The sequence below is a fragment of the Petaurus breviceps genome, unplaced genomic scaffold (assembly GCF_028583685.1).
Source record: "Petaurus breviceps papuanus isolate PSGF00001 unplaced genomic scaffold, PetGlider_PUasm1.0 81, whole genome shotgun sequence".
NCBI lineage: Eukaryota > Metazoa > Chordata > Mammalia > Diprotodontia > Petauridae > Petaurus > Petaurus breviceps.
In genome coordinates, this window is record NW_027186546.1 from 8972594 (window position 1) to 8994313 (window position 21720).

Genomic DNA, 21720 nt, shown 5'->3' on the forward strand with positions numbered 1-21720 from the left:
GGTTGCTAACCTACACTTTCCCAATTCCTTCCTTCCTTCCTTCCTTCCTTCCTTCCTTCCTTCCTTCCTTCCCTTTTTCACACCACTTTTTTTTGTACTCTAATTTTCAAACAAACTGTACTACCAAATCTAACTGTCTTACTTTTTCTAGCCTTTCTAATTTGCATCGATCTTTTACCCCCATGTCTGGAGCACACTCCTATCTATAACCTTACCTTCTCTTCCTTCAAGACCTAGCTCAGATGCTCTCTTCCACGAAGCTTTCTTTGATTCTCTTTTTTCTCCCTTCCCCCTGAAATAATCCATCCCTCATTTATCCTACTCTGTTTAATCACATTTATCACATTCCAACATTTATTATAGTTATTTGTGCACATCTTGTTCCCTCAGATTTTTAGTTTCTTGAGGTTGGAGGTTGTAATTTTTCATTTTTAAAAATTTCTACTTCCTGGAATAATTATTTAGAAAATATGTGATGAACATAGAAAAATTATATGATGAACATACATTGTAACCAGTTGTCATTTTATTATAAATGAAACTTTTGTATCTACACCATATTAGTATTACTTATTTTATAACCTTTTATAGTCAATATAAATTATCTTTTAAAATATAATTTTATATTTTCTTTGTTGATATTGTTATGCATGGCTTCATGATTTAACCTAGTCTTAAACGCTATCACTTAAGCTCTCCTCATCCTCAGTTTCCTCATCTGTGAAATGGGGATAATAGCAGGAATTAACTCACAAAGTAGTTGTGATGATCAAATGAGATATTTGTAAATCGCTTAGCATAGTGCTTGGTACATAATAGGTGTTTAATAAATGCTTATTCCCTTCTCCCATGTAAAAATTATATATTGGATAATATAGTAACTCTATCAATAACATTTAGATAGTGACTTAGGGTTATAAATTACTTAACTAAAAACTTTGTTCTTTAGGGAGGCTTTATTTTTATTTTCTGTAAAAACTGGGGGTTGGTATGTTTCCTATACATATTTACCACATTTAATCAGTTTAATTCAGTTAATTCTGTACAAATCTGATTAGATGTAATGATAATATTACATCTAGGAATAATGTTATAAATAGGTGATAGGCTGTCTGACATTCCATTAGGACTTTGCAATTTGGGGGGAGATTTGGTTATAATGGGTTAACATCATGAAATGACATTTTCAGGAGCAATCTTAATCTGGGTTAGGGTATATCTGTAATTTTTTAAAGGAATTCTTCCTCTAGAAAAGCCTTAACATTTTAGTAAGTGTAATTTGTTAATTACATTTGCACAGTTTGGCACATGACTAAAGGAGGATTAATATGTATGGTTTACCTGAGTGCCAATCCTTCCTGACTTCTCTGTGATACTTTACAATACCTGTAATTGATTCACTCACTGCTTAATTCTTTTCTCCCTGCCTCCTCTTTTTCCCCCAGGTGATGTACTTTCTTAGTTGTCCTGTATAAATTATTCTTATCTGAACAGATGGCTAGGAAAAACCAAAGTTCACTCTTTTGTGGTATATCGATAAACCTTTCTGACTTTCTCTTCCTAATCTCTTAGTTGTAGATCCTTGATCCGTTTCCCCCATATGCTCTATCGTTTGTCTTTAGCCTTTTGCACTTACTCTATTCACATTCTGTGAGTGAACTCATCCACTTCCATGACTTCAGCTATCATCTATATTCAGATGATTCCTAAGTCTCTATTTTCAGAAGAGAGTATGAGAATACGAAACTTTAAAAAAAAAGTGTCTTAAATAATTAATTTAGCAGAGAAAAGATAGAGCACACTTTGTAACTGGTAACACTATGGTAAGGATATTGTAGTCTCTTAATTTACAAAAAGAACACCGTTAAGTCTTTGAATTTCCATAACTAAAGTTCTAGAATTTCTTCTCAAGTGTACTTTGACAGAGTCGAATCAGATCTGTTCACTCTTTCTACTTTGAATAGCCTTTTGAGCTCACTTGTTTCTGATGATGACCTATCTTGCTAGTCACAGTAGTACTTGATATAAATTTTTATGAAGGGGGTAGGTGGGGAGGGATGAGCAAATAATAACTAGATTAAACTGCAGGATCTGTAGGATGGGCTTTATACTTGCTTTTTTTTTTTTTTTGGAAACTGGATCTTTCCTGTAATGTGTTATATGACTGTCCCATTTTGCAAATTAGAGCTGATTATCACCGTTAGTTTCTCACAAGCTAGCCTAGAAGTAAATTCTGTGGAATTAGAGAATTTGGCATTGTGCCAGCTTCATAGCAATGGCTACGCTTAAGGTGTAGGAATGTTGGTGCCTGAGAGTCCTTGGAGTATTAAAGTAGACACTGGATAGTGCATTATTTGGTAGAATGTCACAGACTCTACTCAGCCCTTTTCTAAGTTTAAACAGGCATTTCAATTTTGTGTTGCTTGAATTCTTCATCCTATTTGTAAGTTATTTCATGAAAGGGTAATTGTATTTTTATTTGAGGGAAATAATGAGTTTTTCCTTTCACACAGGTATAAATGTCATCCTAGCAAAGCCTCTTAGTTTCTCCTCGCTTTTAATCATGGTTGTTTACTTCAGTATCTTATTTGATGTTTTGTTAAGGAGTTTTAAAAAGGAGAGGTAGGAGAAAGTTAAAGAAGTTATGAAGGTTTTACTGCATTGGACGAAGTTCTGGTTGTCTGTGATTTTGTATACCCATCTTCATTATATGGTCCACTTTTTAAAACATTCTCCTTTTGGGACTTCCCCAAAACCTTTGCCCAAATAATTATTTGTTAGTTTGATTGTGGAGGGTTGAGTAGGTGGGAGGTAGTAAGGGAAGGAAAATGAGGGGTGGGTTGAGAGGTTTCATTGTTTATAAATAGATTTGAATGATCTGACCATAAAATTTACTTTGACATAGTTCTAATGTTTTACCTTATTACTGACAAGAACTTCAAATCTTATCACACACTAAACTTTCCATTACATTCCAGAGTAACAAACATAAAATTTACCATTCTCTCCTTTCTATATGTTCATTGGCCCTAGAATGTTAAAAGTAGATTAGTGAAACTTACATATCTGTTACAGAATGTTACATTTGACTTAACAGGTCTTCAAATAAAGGAGTGATTAGAATAAGCACTTTTCAGGAAAGCAAATTGCTTTTTATAATTAGTATTAGAATACTAATTCTTATTCTGCATGACATAACTTTCATGTAGCTTTTTAGAACCTCTAGCATGACAGTCAGTCACTGGCAAGTTCATTTTGTTCTTGAATGTAGCTTTCTTGATATAGACTTAATTTCAGTTAATTTTTCTCCATTCTTGGTTATATTAGGGTAGCTAAGATTCAGTTCTATTCAACAAACATTAAGCACCTTTATGTTACACTACTAGTGTTGACAGGGTCACTGGGCTGGTAGTCAAGACAATCCAAAATTAACTACTGAACTGTCTTCTGGTTGTATGGTTTGGGATGGTATTTTAATCTCTATTTCATTTATTTCATCTATTTCATTTAACCCTTAAAGACCTATCCTTTATAAACATTCACATTCACTTGTCCATTCCAAGTATATTTAGGAATTTCTTCTTTTTTTTTTTAGCCAAAGAAAAGCAAAGTTTATTAAAAGTTCACTTGCATTAGACACGAGTAAATCTGTGCTAGGTCCGATATTTAGGAATTTCTGAAGAGATTTTTCATCAGTACAGGGAGCTGCCAGTGGTACTTAAATGTTTCTAGTGTCTCTGAAACCAGCTTACTTTCAAGAAAAAGATGTTTGGAATATATCTTCACATATAGTAAACTCATTTAAGCTACTACTAGTCATATAAGAGGGAAGAACCATTAATTACTCCTTTCCCCTCTTTTTTGACTCAACTGCCCTGACCAAAAATTGCCAAGATCTACCCAAAGGGTGGGGAATCTGTAGCCTTGATGTTGCATGTGGCCTTCTAGGTCCTCAAGTGAAGCCCTTTGATGTAATCCAAACTTCACAAAACCCTTTAGGACCTCAAGTGTGGTCCTTTGATTCAATCAAAGGGACACACTTGAAGACCTAGAGGGTCACTGTGGCTTTGAGGCTGCAGGTTCCCCACCCTTGAAGCCAGTGTCCCACTTATTTTAAACAGTAGGATACTATAAAATGCCAGTACAAACCAGTAATTTAGGTAAAATCTTTTGGGATTTTTTTTGCCACAGACTTTGACCTGTAGTCATCTCCATACATTAGCTAATTGGAAAGACCTGATTTCAGTCAGAAGAAACGGTTTACACTCCCATCTCAGCAGCCAATATCTAGCACATATTTGAGAAGCCTTCTTTCATGTTTTGAGTTTAGAGTAGAGCTATAGGATGGGTACCAGTCACTTATCTCCTTTATTTTATCCATACTTGTTCCTGCTACAACTCACAGCCACTGTTTACACAAATGATTTGCTTCTACTCTGCCTATAATGAGTGGGAGAATTAAGATCCACGATTTTCTTGGCAAAAGAAAAGCCCATGCTTAAAGCAGCACAAGGAACTGGTAACTAAGAGAGGGAAGTAAGTGACTCGTTTTCATCCACTCCCACATTCTGTAGCTTCATTACAGCCTTGCAGCATGATTCAGAGTTTCCTGCATAGTATAGTTTTCAACCATAGAATTCCCCAAATGATATAGATTCCTTTTGTTTATTTTTATTTCTTTTAAAAATATTTTATTTCGCTTTCGTGCTTTGGCAACATTGTGGCTGCTACAGCAGCCTCGGGTTCCTCCCCGACTTCGACTCCGGCCCTGACCCCAACCCCGGTGTCCACACCGGATTCCGCACAGGCCCAGGGCCAGGACCCCCTCGAGCCTGGGATCCCCGGGCCGTTCCCTGGCGGCCGCGTGGTCCGGCTACACCTGGTCATCCTCGCCTCCATCGTGGACAGCTGCGAGTGTCACAGCGAGGGCGCGGGCTGCGTCATCGGCACTCTGCTGGGAACAATTGACTCTCAGTAGAAGTCATCAACTGCTTTTCAGTGCCACATAATGAGTCTGAGGATGAGGTTGCTGTGGACATGGAATTTGCTAAGAATATGTATGAATTACACAAGAAAGTCTCTCCAAGTGAACTTATTCTGGGCTGGTATGCCACAGGCCATGACATCACAGAACATTCAGTACTGATTCATGAGTACTACAGCCGGGAGGCCCATAGCCCCATTCACCTCACTGTGGACACCAGCCTCCAGAATGGGCGGATGAGCATCAAAGCCTGCGTCAGTGCTTCCATGGGTGTTCCTGGAATCCGCTTTTCTTCTGCTCTGTCCTATAGGTCAGGTCAAGGGAGGACCCACATCAGGTAGAGTTGCTGGCTGTAGCTGCTGCTCATTGGGTTTCCTCACAGGCTCACAAGTTTCTCGCTGAGAGCAATTTGTGACTAGGTTAGGTTGGCAAGGTAAGTCACCATCAACAGGTCATTGATGTTGCTGTTCAGCATGGTCTCAAAGTCCTCAGGGGCAATCTTGGGAACTTGGTTAACCAGGCCCATCAGGAAGCGGCCCAGTGTTGTCAGCTGACACCTTTCCGGACAGCACATTCTCGGCATACTGCAACACTGTGCTTAAGAGCATCCTGGATCCGGGCTGATGCACCACCAACTTGCTGCAGATCACTTGAAAAGCCAATCACATGACTGGGGCTGAAACATGTCTTCATGATCAGGTCAATTCCAATTCGCTCAGTATCATAGTAGACATATTTCACTGTCAGTGGAGTGAACATCGTTCTGGTAGGGTGCCTTCTTTTTCAGTTTTTGAGAATAATCTGTGAAGTATGGGTACTAATCATTCTCTGAAAGGTTGATAGAGTTCTCTTGTGAATCCGTACATCAGAAACAGAAGTTTTTTTCTTTGGTAGTTCCATTACAGCTACATCTATTTCCTTTTCTGTGAGGCTATTCAGCATTTCTAACTGGAGTTATAGTTTGGTTGTTTTATATTTTTGAAGGTATTCCTTTCTTTTGTATTCTTAGTTTTGTTAGCATATAACTGTGCATAATTGTAGCAGCAAGCACCCCAAGCGTCCTCAGGGTTTGCTGCCACCACAGGTTCTTGGATCTGCTTTGATAAAGGAAAGCAACTCAAAATGGGTTAACAAGCTTACTTTAATCAGTCAAACATATATCGTTTACTTCGTTCAGGGGAAAAAGGTCAGCACCCTGAACTTCAAAGTATACAGGCAGAATTATCAAGACAGAAACAGATCAAGTAGACAGATTTCCAAACTGTCCAACCATTACATCCATACCCAGTCAACATCTGGGTTTCCACATCTGGGTTTTTCAAAGCCGGGGGGGCTCAGGACAGCGGCTTCCCAGAATCCATATTAAATCACAGAACACTTCTCAAAGTGAGCCCCAAAACAAAGCCTCACATCAGGGCTTATATAGCCTTCTCCTGGCTCAGAGAATGTAACAACCTTTTGGATCCACTGGGCAATCAAAAAGTATCTACTGAAAAACAAGCCTCCCACCCCAGGCTCCAGGTGCACTTTAGCCTAGGGGCAGGGAAGATCTTGAAAATTTACATTCTCATTACAATAATATATTCAGATTATTCTTTTTATTTCTTTGGGTTTTGCTGTGATTTCACCTTGATCATTTGTTATTTTGATTTGATTTTTTTTTTCACTTTTTAATCCAATTAGTTAAGGGTTTATCAATTTTATGAGTCTTTTCAAAGAACCAGTTTTAAATTTTATTTATCATCTTTATGGTTCTTTGGCTTCTATTTATTTCCCCTCTAACTTTTAATATCCCTCTTTTTGTGCTTATTTTATGTTTATTTTTTTACTTTCTAATTTTTTTTTTTTTTTTGCTTTTTGGAGCGCAGTTGGGGTTAAGTGAATTGCCCAAGGTCACATGGCTAGTTTTGTGTGTGTGTTGTTAAGTGTCTGAGGATGAATTTGAACTCGGGTCCTCCTGACTCCAGGGCCGGTGTTCTATTCACTGCAACCTAGCTACCCCAGACTTTCTAATTCTTTAAGAATTCATATTCAGTTCATTAAATCCTCTCTTTTTCTGTTTTGTTAATGTATGTTAATAAGGATATGATTTTCCCTTTGAGGACTGCTTTAATTGCATCCCAGAATTTTAGTATATTGTTATTATCATAGTTTTACATAGTTATTAATTGTTCTATTATTTGTTCTTTGTCCTACTCATTAGTTAGGATTTCATTGTTAAGTCTCCATCTATATCTGTCTTGATTTGTATCTGTATCTTTTGTTTGTTTCTGTATCTTTTGTTTGTGGTCCCAGAATTAATGACTATTTTTATTATGGTCTATTGCGAATGTATTGATTAGTTTTGCCTTTTTTACATTTGTTTGCAATAATACATATGTTAAAATATATATATATATATATAGACATATACTTTTTTTGCTGTCCCATTTAGAAGACATTGTAAGTCTTTTAACTCTAGTTTCTCCAGGATTTTCTTCAGTTCTGTATTTTCCCCTTTGTTTATTTTTCTGTTATATTTGTCTAAAACTGAGCGAAGGATATTGAAGTCTCCTGTCACTGTTGTGTACCTATGTTTTCTTATAAGCCAGTGTTTCCTTAACAAATTTGAATGCTGAGATATTTGGAGAGTTTAAGCTTATTACTGAAATTGGTTTGTTGTCTATAGTTTCTTTCAACATGATATTGCTTCCTTGTTTATCCATTTTTATTTTCTAATGTTTTTGCTTTGTCAGATAGCATAATTGCAATTCTTTTTGCTTAGATACTTAGTAAAAGTTTTATTTTGTGTATGTCTTTATTCTCTAAATGTATTTCTTATAAGCAGCAAATTATACATTTTTTGGGTTTTTCATCCAATCTGTCCCTCTTTTTTGGTTTTATTCAGTTTTTGAATGTATTCACATTTAAAGTTATGAGTTAGGTTCATATTTTCCTCAATCTGTCTCTAATATTTTTTTCAAGTTATGATTTTTTTCTCCTATAAACACAGTCCTTCCTTTTACCTTAACCTTTTTTAATGATGGTCCTGTTCCCATTGACTCTGTTTCCCTCATCCCATCTTTTCATTTGTTACCCATTTCCCTTTGGAGTTTTTGCTTATTTGTTCCTTTTTCTTTCCTGATTTTATCTGGTTATATAATTTTTCACTCTCCTCTTTTTCTCAAAGAAATAGATTTCCCCTCTCCTTTCCTTGCCTTCAAGTGGTCTTTTTCATTAGTTTTAAGATTTTTTATTTCTTTGCACCTTTTTTCAAAATTTCAAAATTAAATTTTCCTGCTCTCTTTATTATCCACCCTCTCTGTTTACCCTAGACCTTCATTCTTTGATTTGTGAACTCTATATATCTTATCTCTCTCTCTCTCTCTCTCTCTCTCTCTCTCTCTCTCTCTCTCTCTCTCTCTCTCTCTCTCTCTCTCTCTCCATATATATATATATATATGTTTTTCATGTAATCAAAGTTTTCCAGTTATCCATTCTAGTCTCTCTCCTACGCAGTTTCTACTATTGCCTTGTACAGCTTGTTGTATAGATTCTCTTTTACCATTGTGTGTCATGTCACGCAGAGAAGAAAGCCAGTTATTTCGGGTGTCATGGAGGATACTGCCCCATTGTAGGGGCCCACCCTCAACATATAGCACATTATGCAGCCCACCACTGATCTATAATGCACTCCTATAGTTACCTCTTTCTTCCCCATTTGCCTTAAAAATCTCTTTTCTGACTCTGTGCTCTTCTTCTCCAGTTGTCAATTGCCCTCTGGAGTTCCAGCTCCCTTCACATCTCTCCCCACCCCTCTCCAGGAAGGATAAGTAGAGTTTTCAAGCACCAATTTGCCTTGTCTACACCCTGAGCAAGGTCTCTATCTCTTCCCAGAACATCTTTATTCTTCTGTGGGAGTATACATCAGTTGAACCCCTTCTCAACATCAAAACAAAGTTTCCTTCCTTTCCTTCCTTTTTTAGTCCCTCCTTCCTCCTCATTCTCTTGTATGCTCTTTCATTTATGAGAAAATAGGGGTCATCTTTCTGTCATTGCTGTCCTTAGATTTAACCCCTTTACATCATACATTCCTTTCTATCACCCTGTTCCCCTCCCCACTTTCATGTGCCCTCTAATGTTGCAAAGTAGTCCTATAAAAACAAACAACACTTATTTACCTATAGGCATGTTGTCAGGTTCTTTCCATATTGCCCGAGGTCTGCCTCTCACATTTATCTCCATTAGATTTCTGCCTTCACCTCTGCTTGTGTACTTTGAGAAAGAAATTTCTTCCCTGGTGTCTCAGCTGTCACACTGTTGTTATTATTGTCCTTGGCTGCTGCATTTATTCACTTCTGCATTTCAGTTGTTTGGAGTATTTAAGAAGTAGATAACTTCTTCAGTTGTAATTTTTTTTTTCTAAAAATGTTTCAAATGTTCTGTTGCTCTTCAGAATACATTATTCCATTCCCTCTTTTTTCTAATGGGTTCAGAATAGTCTTGTGTCATTTGAATTTCTTTTCCTTCTTATTTGAAAGTCTTTTTCCTAGGGGCGGCCAGGTAGCACAGCGAGTAAGAGCACCGGCTCCAGTGTTGAGAAGACCTGGAGATCAAATCCCGGGCTCAGACACTTAGCACCCACCCAGAAACACCTGGCCGTGTAACCTTGAGCAAGTTACTTAACCCCAATTGCTTAGGGGCGGCCAGGTGGCTCAGCGAGTAAGAGCACCGGCTCCGGTGTTGGGATGACCTGGATCAAATCCGGGCTCAGATACTCAGCACCACACCCAGAAATAATAACTGGCCGTGTAACCTTGAACAAGTTACTTAACCCCAATTGCTTTAAAAAAAAAGTCTTTTTCCTTGATTACTTATTGTTTTTCAATAATCAATAATCTGTAAACATTTTTTAAGCCCCTACAATGTGTCAGGCACTGTGATAAGTGCTAAGGACACAAATATGAAAAAAAAAGAGTCCTTTCCCTTAAGGAGCTTACGGTCTATTGGGGAAAGATAACAAACCTAAGGAAAATGGGGAGAGGAAATGATGACACATGGGAGCATGCAGAGAATCAGTCACTGAAGTCTCAAAGTTAGGTGCAGCCAGGTGAAAAATTAGGAGATGTCTGAGCTGAACTCTCTTCTTAAAAGGAAGTTTGGAATTCATGACTTCACCCTCCAACTATAGAGGCAGAGGGTAGTAATGAGGTGTAGTACTAAGTTTCTGAATTGAATTGTTAAATTTAACCTTGTGTCTTGGAGTTTTAAGCCTTGAGTTTTTTTTCTTTCTTTTTCTGGAGGTGGTCTCTGAATTTTTTCAATTGATGTTTCATTTTATATGTTCAGAAGTTCTGGGCAATTCTCTTCCATTACTTCCTGCATTGTGGTATTAAGGTTTTTTTGTCTTCTTGTGATCTTCTGGGAGGTCTGTGATTGCTAGGTTGTCTCTTTTTTCTGTCCATCTTTGAAATCAGTATATTTTGCTTGTATAGTGACCATATTTAATGTTATTATTTTTTTCCTTTTCTTCTTCTAGATTGTCTTTCACTTCTGTATATTTGCGTTTCCAATCTATTGTTGTCTCTTTTGTTTCTTTGGTGAAACTTGCCATATCAGATTTCAGTTTTTCTGTTCTGCTGATTATTTTTGCTTTTCAGGCTATAAATTTTGCTCTCATAATTCTAATTTATCTTTTAAGCCACTCAGGAACAGTGTGTTGTGGTTTTATGTTCATCTCACTTTCCATAGGATCCTCTGTCTCATCAAGTGTTAGATCATTTTTCTTTGTTTTGCAGTATTTATTTGTAGGTGTCTGAACTTATTTATTAGACCTGAAGGCTGTTTTTACTTCTGTTAAAATTTTCCTTGTTAATTTTTTTTTTTTTTGCCTTTTGGAGGGCAGTTGGGGTTAAGTAATTTGCCCAGGGTTACACAGCTAGTTTTTTTGTGTGGGTCTTAAGTGTCTGAGGCTTGAACCAAACTCGGGTCCTCCTGACTCTGGGGCTGGTGCTTTACTCACTGCGCCACCTGGCCGCCCTTTCTTTGTTAATTTAACTGCATATGTTACAAATCTTTTAGTTTCTTCTTCCTGAAATCTTTGGTAATTTTTGGCTTAAAACAAAAAAAAAAACCTTTCGGCTTTTCCTATGTAAGTTTTCTGATTCTTTCCCTTCTAATACTGGTTTCCTTAGAAGCTGGATCTGAAAGTGTGTCAACCTCTTCCTATGCTGGGTAATTTATGGCTCCTCAGCATAAGTCTCTGCCTCAGGTGATTTTTGGGTAGTTAGAACTGGCCCCAGCTGGATGCTGTGCTTTTCCCTTAGGCTTAGTGCAGTACTGTTCAGTTGGTGTTGTCCCCTTCTCTTCCATGGTGTCCTGTCCTACTTCCTCTGGGCAGTTCATAGAGATTCCCTACTGGTGCTCTTGGGCCTACAGTTTAGAGTTTTGCAGCACTGGTGCTACAGGGTTGTCTGCCCTGACATGAGCAGGATTATTACCCTGGTGCTGTGGAGGTTGTCCATCCTGGTACTGACAGTTCATGCTACAGAGTTGTGGACCTCCAGCAGCCTTTTGTCCCTGAAAGGCTGCTTCCTGTCACACTGACTAGCACTGCTCAAGCAAATTTTAGCAGCCTGGAGCCAGGAGCCAGTGGCTTTCCATAGCACTGTTAAGGAAGGAAGCGAATGACCACAGTATGGTTGCAAATCCTGAACCATATGTCAGTTTCTTAGATCTGCTAGGGCAACTGGTAGAATGGGAGGTAATTCGAGTAGTTACTGAGTGAGCCTCAGAGTCAATGAGCATCATTTTATGGGTATTTTTTTTTAGCCTTCTTTTGGATTCTGGGTATACTAGACCATGGAGACAGCTGAAGTTGCTTCATCTTTGGCACATAATTTCTGTTTTGGAGAGGTTTGAGAGGTTGTGGGATAGCTCTCTTATTTTGTTGCTTAATGTGACCCAGAATTCCTTATAACTTTTCATTTATTATCATCTCCATTTTATAGATTAGGAAATGCTTGACTTCTTCTAATGACTTAGAGGGTATTTCCTCAAAGAGTAATGCTAATATCAGTAACTAATTGCATTTCTTTTGGATTTAGTTGAATCTGGATAATGGGACTGGTTTACACTTCATAGATCTGTAATATCATTGCCTGGGAACTCCTGGGTCACATCTTTTCCTTCTGGGCCTTTATTGTCCATATCTCTCCATTAATTCCCCATAGAGAATCTGCTTGAGGCACTGGATGACTTCATCTGTGTCTTTACTTGGTACCAATGTAGCACTTGGCTGACTAATTATTCCTTCTTCATATTCTATTACTGATCTTATATATTTTTGAATTATAGATTTTCTGGATAATTTTTTTTTATTCCACTGGCTCACAGGTCATCTTTGGTAACATGATGGAACCTACTTATGCCTGAAATAAATCTTTTTTTTTAGTTGCCCATAAATTTTATTCTTTGGAGATTATGGTGACTTGTGATTTTTAGCCATATACATTGCTTTTATTATTATTTTTTCTTATTCTGATCTTAATCGATAAGGTAAACATTACCATTCACAAAGTAAAACAGAAAAAGCAGATTTTACTTGAGACTTTAAATATGTGTTATATATAGCTTATCTCTTAAAGTATATAATACACTTTTTTCAAAGATAGCCCGCTTGTCTGTTTTTCCTGCTAAACTTCCTTTTCTTCAGTACAAATTATTTATTATAGTTCAACTTTTTTATATCCAGAAGTATGCCAGATATTGTACAGAATATAGATAAGGTAGATACTCCATCCTCATAGATTATAAATACAACTGAGAAGAAATAGCTAGAGTCTTTAAGGGTAAGAGTTGTTTTTCTTTCACAGCTTTAGGTTCAAAAGAGGATTTGTTCATTTGTCCTCCCTCTTGTCATACTTAACCAAAGATAGAAGGTTGAATCTATTACATTGGGTAACTTAAATAAAAATATTTTGGCTTTTGAGTTTATTCACATTAGTAATAGTAACAAAATCACCATCACTTTTTCTTGTGCTCTTTGCTTATTCTGCTCTCCAGTCTGTTCATTATCCCAAAGATTTAAGCATTTATTGTGTCCTGAAGCCTGGTACATAAGCTTTGTTAGATCCAGGTAGCAAACAGTTTAGAAAGATAAGTTCTTTGTGGGAAACCATATGGTTGCATTCACCCTGATTTTATATTTAAAGATCATCAAGAGAGCATTCTAGTTAATCTCAATACCCAAGTCAGCAGTGGGGACAAATATGATGCCAATTAACTAAATTAACCTGTTTTCTTCTTTACCAATATCTGCCGAATGGAAAAAGAAATGTGTATCTATTTTTATAAGTGGAAAAGGAAAAAAACCCCCACAAGATTTTTTTTTTTTTTTGGTCCTTTCATCCTGAGAATTTCCTTTGGTTTTAAAGAATATACAAACCTATCAGGTGGGTTTTCCTCCATACTTACTTTGGGCAAAGTTTTCTCCTGCTTTTTGAATTACTTTGATTTTAACCTATTGTTCTCTTAATGACCAGTCAGTTACCATTTTGAATGTCTATGCTTTATACAAGTTTCCTTTGCTTTATGAAATAGTCATATTACAGAAAATTAGCTATAAAGTTAATATCAATTAAGCAAATTTCTCATTGACTAGAACTGTCATTATCAAATTGAAAATTTACTTTTAGGTGTGGGGAGGGTGGTAAAAGACAAGTTGGGAAAATTAGGGAAGTAGAAGCTCAGATGGTGACCGTTGCAATGCAAAGTTGGGTATTATGGAGCATGAGAATCTCTTCACCTAGGGATTTTAAACACACACTCCCTTCTTCCTTCCCCTCCCCCCATAATTTTTCCTTTATAGCACAGCTTGGCTCTGTTTAGCAGAGGTTTTTTTTGCCTGTTGTCCTTTGCTAAGTTCCACTTCTTTTCTCTTTTCCAAGAAACTAAAGAAAAGTAGAAATTAACCTTGCCTTCAAACTTTCTGACTTCAATCCACATTTGTATCTACTTGCTCTGGACGTTATCACGTTATCAGTTGTTGATATAGTACTTTAATACTTTAAAAGAATCATTGATGTGGCTACTCCTTGTACATTCACAAATCCATTCACCATCCCACTGCATCTTAGCAGATGGTTTTATGTGTTGCTGTGGCCAATTTTTGTTATTTCATGACCAGATTTTTGGCAATGAGTTTCTTATAACTTAGACTGACAATAGTCTAATACCCCAAGCCCATAATCAAAGCCTTTCTAGCTAGGCTGTCAGAGCTTTCAGGGCCTGGGCATAGTTGTCAGAATCCAGGGTCACCTCCATGCTATTATGAGTGACAGTTAGTTGATAATTGTAACATAGCGTATACTTAGGCTTAAAATACTTCAGTTTGGAGACTTTAGCAAATATAAAACAAATAGGTTTCCTATAGCATGTTGTCATAAAGTCCTTGTACAGTTAAAATTTTTAAATATTCATAACTTGTGTGAATACTGGAAACAATCTATAATGTGATAAAAACAGATGAAATATCTGTCGTAAAGTTAAGTTTATCAACCATAGGACAAAGTTCTTGTGTGTGTGTGTGTGTCTGTGTATGTGTATGAACTCATACGATAATAGAATCATGTTTTATGTCTGGAAATGACTTTTAGAGTCCTACAGTTCAACCCCCTCACGTTACATATGAGGAAACAGGCCGAGAGTGTAACTTGCCCAAGATAGTAGAAACAGAGAGATGATTATGTCCTCTCAGATCAAATCTATGAGTGTTTCTGCTGCTACAGTTGTGAGGTACAGATGTCTTAAATTTGAATAAATTCATTTTAACATTCTGTTTATAAATTGTATCTATCATGGGGTTAGAGTTAGGAAAAAATATACAGGGACCCTTCACTGGCAATTCTTGTAAGATTTATAGTTCACTTAGTGTACTGTGTTTATTTAAAAGGAAGGCTAGTGACATATTACCAATATGTGTAATATTATTTTGTTCTGAAAAGCTATGTACTAAGTGCACTTGTGGTTGTCACTCTATGGCAAAGATGAAATCAATCTTAGAATCACCAGAAAAAAGAATTTCCTCTAAAACATGGTCATTCAACCTTTGCTTCAAGATGTCTAATGGAAGGGAACCCATTAATTATTTTCCATGACAGCTTATTCTACAGCTTCTTGTAGGTAGTAATATTATTTACTGCATATATATGTATGAAAAAAATGGGTTCCATAATTTTCTCTAAATTTATATTAATCATAGCTTATTATTATTTGGAAATTGATATATCAGTATAGGGTTAAGAATTAACAGAAATATCTGTAAAATATTACAAATATTTTCATTTTGCTATATATTTTATATTAAAGAATAAAAAATAGTGCTTTGTAATATGTAATTTAAAATGCGTTCCTCTATGGCAAAGGTCACATATTAAAATAGTCATTAGGTTTAGCCACATTTGGGTCAATAGGTTTTCATAAATTGTGTAGTTACTTAACTAGAAAGTTATTTGAAAACCATATTTCTTGAGTTTTACAATTGTTTTAAAATCACATGCTACATTTGGAAATTTTAAAAATTGTAAATATTGCCTCAGTTTTAAAGGACACAATAACAATACCATTACTGATCTTAAAGAAACCAATGAAATGTCAATGATTAAAGAATTTTCCTATTTCCCTATCTTTTCCCTTAACCAAATACATTAGTTTAGCTATACATTAATGTGCTTTATCGGTAGAGGGCACTGTTGTAACATGAAAGAAGAGTTCTTTTCTCAAATTTTTTTTTTTCTTGCAGTTTGGAAAGTGTTTTTAAAAGTAATGTTCTCCATGTAATTAAATTCGGTTCCCTGTATAATTAGCAATGGAGCCCTATTCTTTGTGGCATAGTTTGTGGATAGCATTATTTTTCAGTCTGTACTTGCCTTTAGTTAATGCCAAAGACTATTGCCTATTAAAATATAGAAAGTTATATTGCTGTTTATCAAAGCTTAGTAATATTTATAGATAGAAATATATAAAATTGCAGTCTGTTTCACTTAGTTGCTCTGAGCAAATTGTTTGATAGAGAATGTTTAAAATTCTGAGTTCTGGCTGAGAAATAGCAGAGTTAATGTGCCATAGTAATAATATCTTGTGTTCAGGTGCCCTGAATAATAATAGAGAACAACTAATTTTTGCAGATTGGGGGAAAAAAACCTGCATTAATGCTCTGGTTGAGAAACCTATTCATTTTTCTTAGTAAATTTTCCTCTATATAATTTCTTCTGTGTGCTTTCAAATATCATATGGTATACATCCTAATATTTAGTCACTGAAAAATGGAATACAAGAACTTATTAAAATTATACTCATTCATTTAAACAGGGTATAATTATGACTTAAAATTGAAGCTAATGTTACTATCCTACCCTTTTACCTGTTGTCATTGAGAAATTTGGGATGGAAAGAATTGAGCCTTTGAATCTTAAGTTAAGAAAGCATTTTATAATATATATTTATATATATAATCATATATATTTATCAGTATATTCAGATATTATATATGTGTACAAACAACTCATTTTAGTAGAATTTTGTTGTTACTAAGCTATTTTATTCAAAATATTTCTTTATTCTTCCAAGTAATCATTTCTAAATAAATTTCATTCTACTTAAAAATTATTTCCTACATAACATTTTTTGGGAGTTAGGCATATTAGTAGTTTTGTCCAGTTATTCCCTAATTACTTACATTTGGAATTAAATATAAAAAAGAAACTATCATTTTTCCTTCAGAACTTTGTTTCTCCTATCTAAAAGTTAAGGTTCTAGGCAACACTCGTGATAGTGTATTTTTACCTCAAACCAACTTTATTTTATAAATAGAGAAGTACTCAGCTGGACTCATTATATTTCTTAGACCTGTGAAAGTGGAAAATGGTTATTACATTTATGTAACTTCTTCCTTATAAAACAAGAATATAAATGGCAAGATTTAGAATATGATAGTACTTTGTGGCACTAGAGAAAAATCATGGAGTGGAAGTTGTACCATTTAATTCTCTGAGACACATGTAGAAATAAATTTACTTTTTCAAAGAAGCCTCTATGTTAGAGTCTTTGGTAGTATTATTACAAATAATTATTACAAAATGAAATTTAGTGTAACTTGAAATTAGAAATTCTGATGTTAAATTTTTAATATAACTCAGAAAAGGCTAAATTGCTTGTATTTTTGATCTGATTGTGCTAATGTAATTGTCTTATCTCAAAATTAAACTATAAAGTGCTTTTCCTCCATATTAGTGCTATGCCTTTTTGCCCATCCCTTGTGAAAAGTATGCATGTTTCAGTGAATGGTGACATATTTTATGAAGAATGAGGAACATGTAGCAAAATAGTATGAGAGAGGTTTTGACTAATTTATTCCATGAATTTATTGAAGTAATTACAGAGATTTTAAAATATTTTGGGCATAGATGTTATTATTATCATTTCTAATTCTTAAAGCATTATTGAAACAAATTTTGACTTTGTTTGGAGCATTAATAACTAACTACTACTGTTCTTATATCATCTCTCTGTTATCACCATGGTTTATCCTCCAGAGGCTATCACAGGTTTTTAGTTCAGGCTATTTGTATTCAACAAGGTCAAGATATATTTTATCACTACAGATAAGTCAAATGTATTAGGATCAATAGGTTCCAGTAAAATATATTGACAATATTTATTACCCAGCTCTAAATGAATTTTTAAAGGTTGTATGGTTGTTAAATAAAATATATGGAATTCTGCATTTATATATTAGAGATAACCTTGGATGCTTTTAGTTTTATAGGAATTTTAAAAAAAATCTGGAATTTTATCAAAACATTTTGTAAATAGATAAATGTCTGTAGATTTAAACACAGACTGACACGTAATATTAAGTGGGACACATAAAATACAAGTGAACACTACTAATTGATAGTTAAATAGTAAAGGAATATTCGATTTTTTGCAAATGTAGTGATAGTTTATTCTACTTGCAAGCTAAGATCACTGTTTTATAAATGCGATTTGTATTTACCAGCTATGGGTACTGTAGCATGCATGTCTTTTTCTGTATGTCAATTTTTCTGTTTTGACAAAATTGACTAATATACTAAGATATCATTTAAAGGTAATATTCTTAACTTTTTTTGTATATTTTTATAGTGTTTTTTAAAAAGCATTTTCAAACTACTTGTTACAGTTTAAATATAAATCTGTTCTTTATTTACATATTTAGAGTTGATAGATGTTTTTAAAAACTTTTCATCAATTTTTTATTGGCAGAATAATAGGATACAACCTTCATTGTTCTAGTATAAGTGTATATATGTATGCATTGTACAAAGAAAACATTTTCAGTTCTCTATTTTTCTCTTTTCTCTTTGTTTTTCCCCCTCAGTTTAAAGTAGGGAGCATAATAACATACAAAAATGTTAGCAGGTTTGTTGATTTAAATTTCTTTGATCTCCAGCTTTAGATTACAAAGAAATACTTCTTGAGACTAGTTCCAATAAAATAATGATGTTATATAATAAATAGCTACAATTTATGCAGTATGTCCCACATTTCATTCTTTATCTAATACTGCAATATTTAAATGGCAAGACTATATAAATTTAACTAATATAGGAAGAGTCTCAAATTTTCCTACATTTGCAGACTTCTTTGTGATTTTCAGAAACACTATGAACCCTTGAATATTTATTTTATAAGTTTTTTTCCAATTACAATTGAAGTTTGATTCCTCAAGCTTTTAATCTAACCAAGAAGGTGGAACTCCTCCTTTGTGTTTCATTTAAGGTGGTAGGTGAATACTGTATCTCACAATTGTGGATTTCTTAATTCTTCCTTTCTACAATTTTTCTCTCCTAATTTTGTTCTCAATTTCTTATTTAACAGGTAAAATTGAAAGTAATTTAAACATCTAGCAGTTTTTCCAGAAACCATCAAATTTTTTTCAATAAATTTTATGCTGGATCTTCAGTTGCTTTTGTATTTCATGTTTTAAATTGCATTTAAATGCACATAGGACAGGGGTGTCTGCTGATAGGTTTACTCATTTCTCCCTTTACAAAACAATGACAGTTCCATTTAGTACTGGATTACTTTTTATTTATTTTTATTTGAGAGTTAGTTGGGTGGGGAGAATAAAACAAATAAAGGGTGGGCATCACCCGGGCGGGGGGAGGGAGGACAGCTACTATAGAAGTTCTTCCTGGAGTAGACATAGAAGGCTTGCTGGAATCTAGTTGAAAAATAATGTGAAATAAAAATTGGCTGGCTGTTTTCAAAGGTTATCTTTGTAATGCAGTCCTAATCCAATATTCAGAAAATTAGAGCTTTAAAAATAGAACAATGGTCCTTTTAAAAATGTTACTAGTTTAGTTAATTTGCTCTCCCCCTTCCCGCACAACACCCCTCCCCCAAAGTATCTGGTGTCTGTGACTTAAAAATGAAAAAAGAAGGGGGAAGGAAGGAAAGAAGGGGGAAAAAACCCTTATCAACTAAAGGAAAAAGTATGGGGCAAAAAGAAGTAACAAGTTTTTACCTTTTTACAGGGAGAAGTTTATAATTCATTATACTTTAATCATCAAGGCAATAAAAGTACTTGGCTTTCAAAAGGAAACAAATAAAAATATACTGTTCATAAGACTGAATTCAGTCATTCAAAACTGCCTCCAGAGGTGAAATGAATCTTATGCTGGTTAAAGCCAAAGCTTTTTAATTTATAGTATAATGAAACCAATACTATTTTTTAAACCATTGAACTAATTGTCACCCTTCACAATAGCCTTTCAAAAGTGGGTAAGTGACAGTTAATTCCAATAGTAAAATGAAATGTTTATATTGAAATTATTGAATTATGTATCTTGTATCATGTTCTCTTCGTGTAGATTTTTTATATATTCCTGCTTAAATAGCCATAGGAAAAAAATGACAAACATAAAATCTCAAAAAGATGTTACAACTAAGTAACACTGCATTTATATACTCTTGATTTCCTAAATGACGGCATGTCAAGTGTTCATCTTGTTTTAATAAATGTTTTCTTCTTACCTAGAAAAGAGACTACATTTTAAGGTTACAAAGTGGAAGGTAGTTTTCTCATTTCAGACTTTAATTCAATTCAAGTGCTGAATTTATGTCTTATCCAACTGTGCTAGTTCTGAGCATGCAAATGTAAAAGCAAAGCAGAACCTGCCTTCAAGGATATTTTACTCTATTACATTAACATTTCAGTGTCTGAACTGAGCCTTAACTTGGTAAATGGTGATATTTTGTCTTATATGAAGAGATATGTGCTATTTTGCAAACATTTTAAAATCAGTACTCTTGCTGAAAGTTTTTATACCAATTTTTGGTTTGTGTGACCATTAAGTTTAGAGGGTGAGCAGTGGAGTCAGGCTTCGTGAACCAGAGCAGGTCATTTAACCATTTAATGTTTCAGGCAACTGTATCATAGTATTAGTTAAGCAGGAGCTGTTGATCTATACAAATCAACATAGAATGGATTCCCCACATGTTATTTCCTTATACCCACCAAATCACTGGTCAGAAGATTGCTTTTGGAGTCAGTCTGAAAACAACTGATTTACTTACAGTAGTAATTATTTAACAGTTTTATAAGTGGGTAATTAATCCAAATAAGAGAAATAGTTAAATATTTTTCATCGTTATTTAATTTATATGTTCATTCTTATTAAATGAGGTGAATATATTTTGCATTTTCATAAAAGTCACCTTATCTTTAACCTAGTCATTATCTTTAATTTTGGAACATGGTCAGATCTTTTATTCATCTTCATCCACAGAATAAATCTGTTCTTCCACACTTTGTGAAACTCTTTTTTGCCCTCTCTAAGCAGGTATTATACTTTAGGAGATTCAGAGTTTACACATAGTCTTCTTTTTGACCATTTTAATATGATTTGTTCCCTTTATCTTTTTCTTCATCTCATTAATTTAAATAAAACAGCTTTTCTAATCTCTTTTTTAGACATATTTTATCTGAATTATACCTTACTATATACTTTTTAAAAAATCTGTGAAGTAAAATCTAGAGTTTCCCCACCTTGGATTTCCTTTGTGGTTCTCTTCCTACCTTTTGTCCTATGTATTGAATTTTTTCTCACAGGCTTTCCAGTTTTCTGCTTTTTCCTTAACCTCATCCCTCTCCCCACCTACAGGCATAATCATGGTGAGTTTTATAGAATAATTTAGGCATCTCTTAGTTGGGAATAGTCTTGAAGGGGGAAGCAGGTGAGTGAAGTAAGTAAAAGTTTTCAGTTTTGGTTCCATAAATCACACCTACAATGCGTTGCTTTTATTTTTAAAAAATTAATAGGGTACTGAAGCAGCCAACTTTTGAAAGCTGTTAGAAGTTTGTGGGGGACCTTCCTACCTGTAAACTTCTTCAATATTGTTCCTGTCACTGTTTTTTTTTTTAATCAAATGCTTTTTTCACTTCTAGTTTACATCATTCATTTCCACAAGATTTTCAGTTACAAATTTTTTCTCCGTTTTTCCCCTACCCACCACCCCAAAATATTGATCCCACTAGATATCCCCTTCTCCAGTCTTCTCTCTCCTATATCTTCTCTCATACCCCCTCCAACTTTCCAGTAGGGCACAGTGGATTTCTATGCCCCAGTGCCTATATATCTTATTTCCCAGTTACGTGTAAAATAATATTAATAATAATATATATTTAAACATTTGATTTTAAAACTTTGAAT

General features: G+C 34.7%; 1 protein-coding gene and 1 pseudogene across 1 annotated transcript in view; both read left to right on the top strand.

Moving 5' to 3' along the window:
- LOC138176140 (transcription initiation factor TFIID subunit 3-like) overlaps positions 1-21720 on the top strand; it is a 260782-nt gene that overhangs the window by 35386 nt on the left and 203676 nt on the right. The gene's annotated exons all lie outside the window — the stretch shown is intronic.
- On the top strand, positions 4709-6195 carry LOC138176065 (eukaryotic translation initiation factor 3 subunit F pseudogene; annotated as a pseudogene).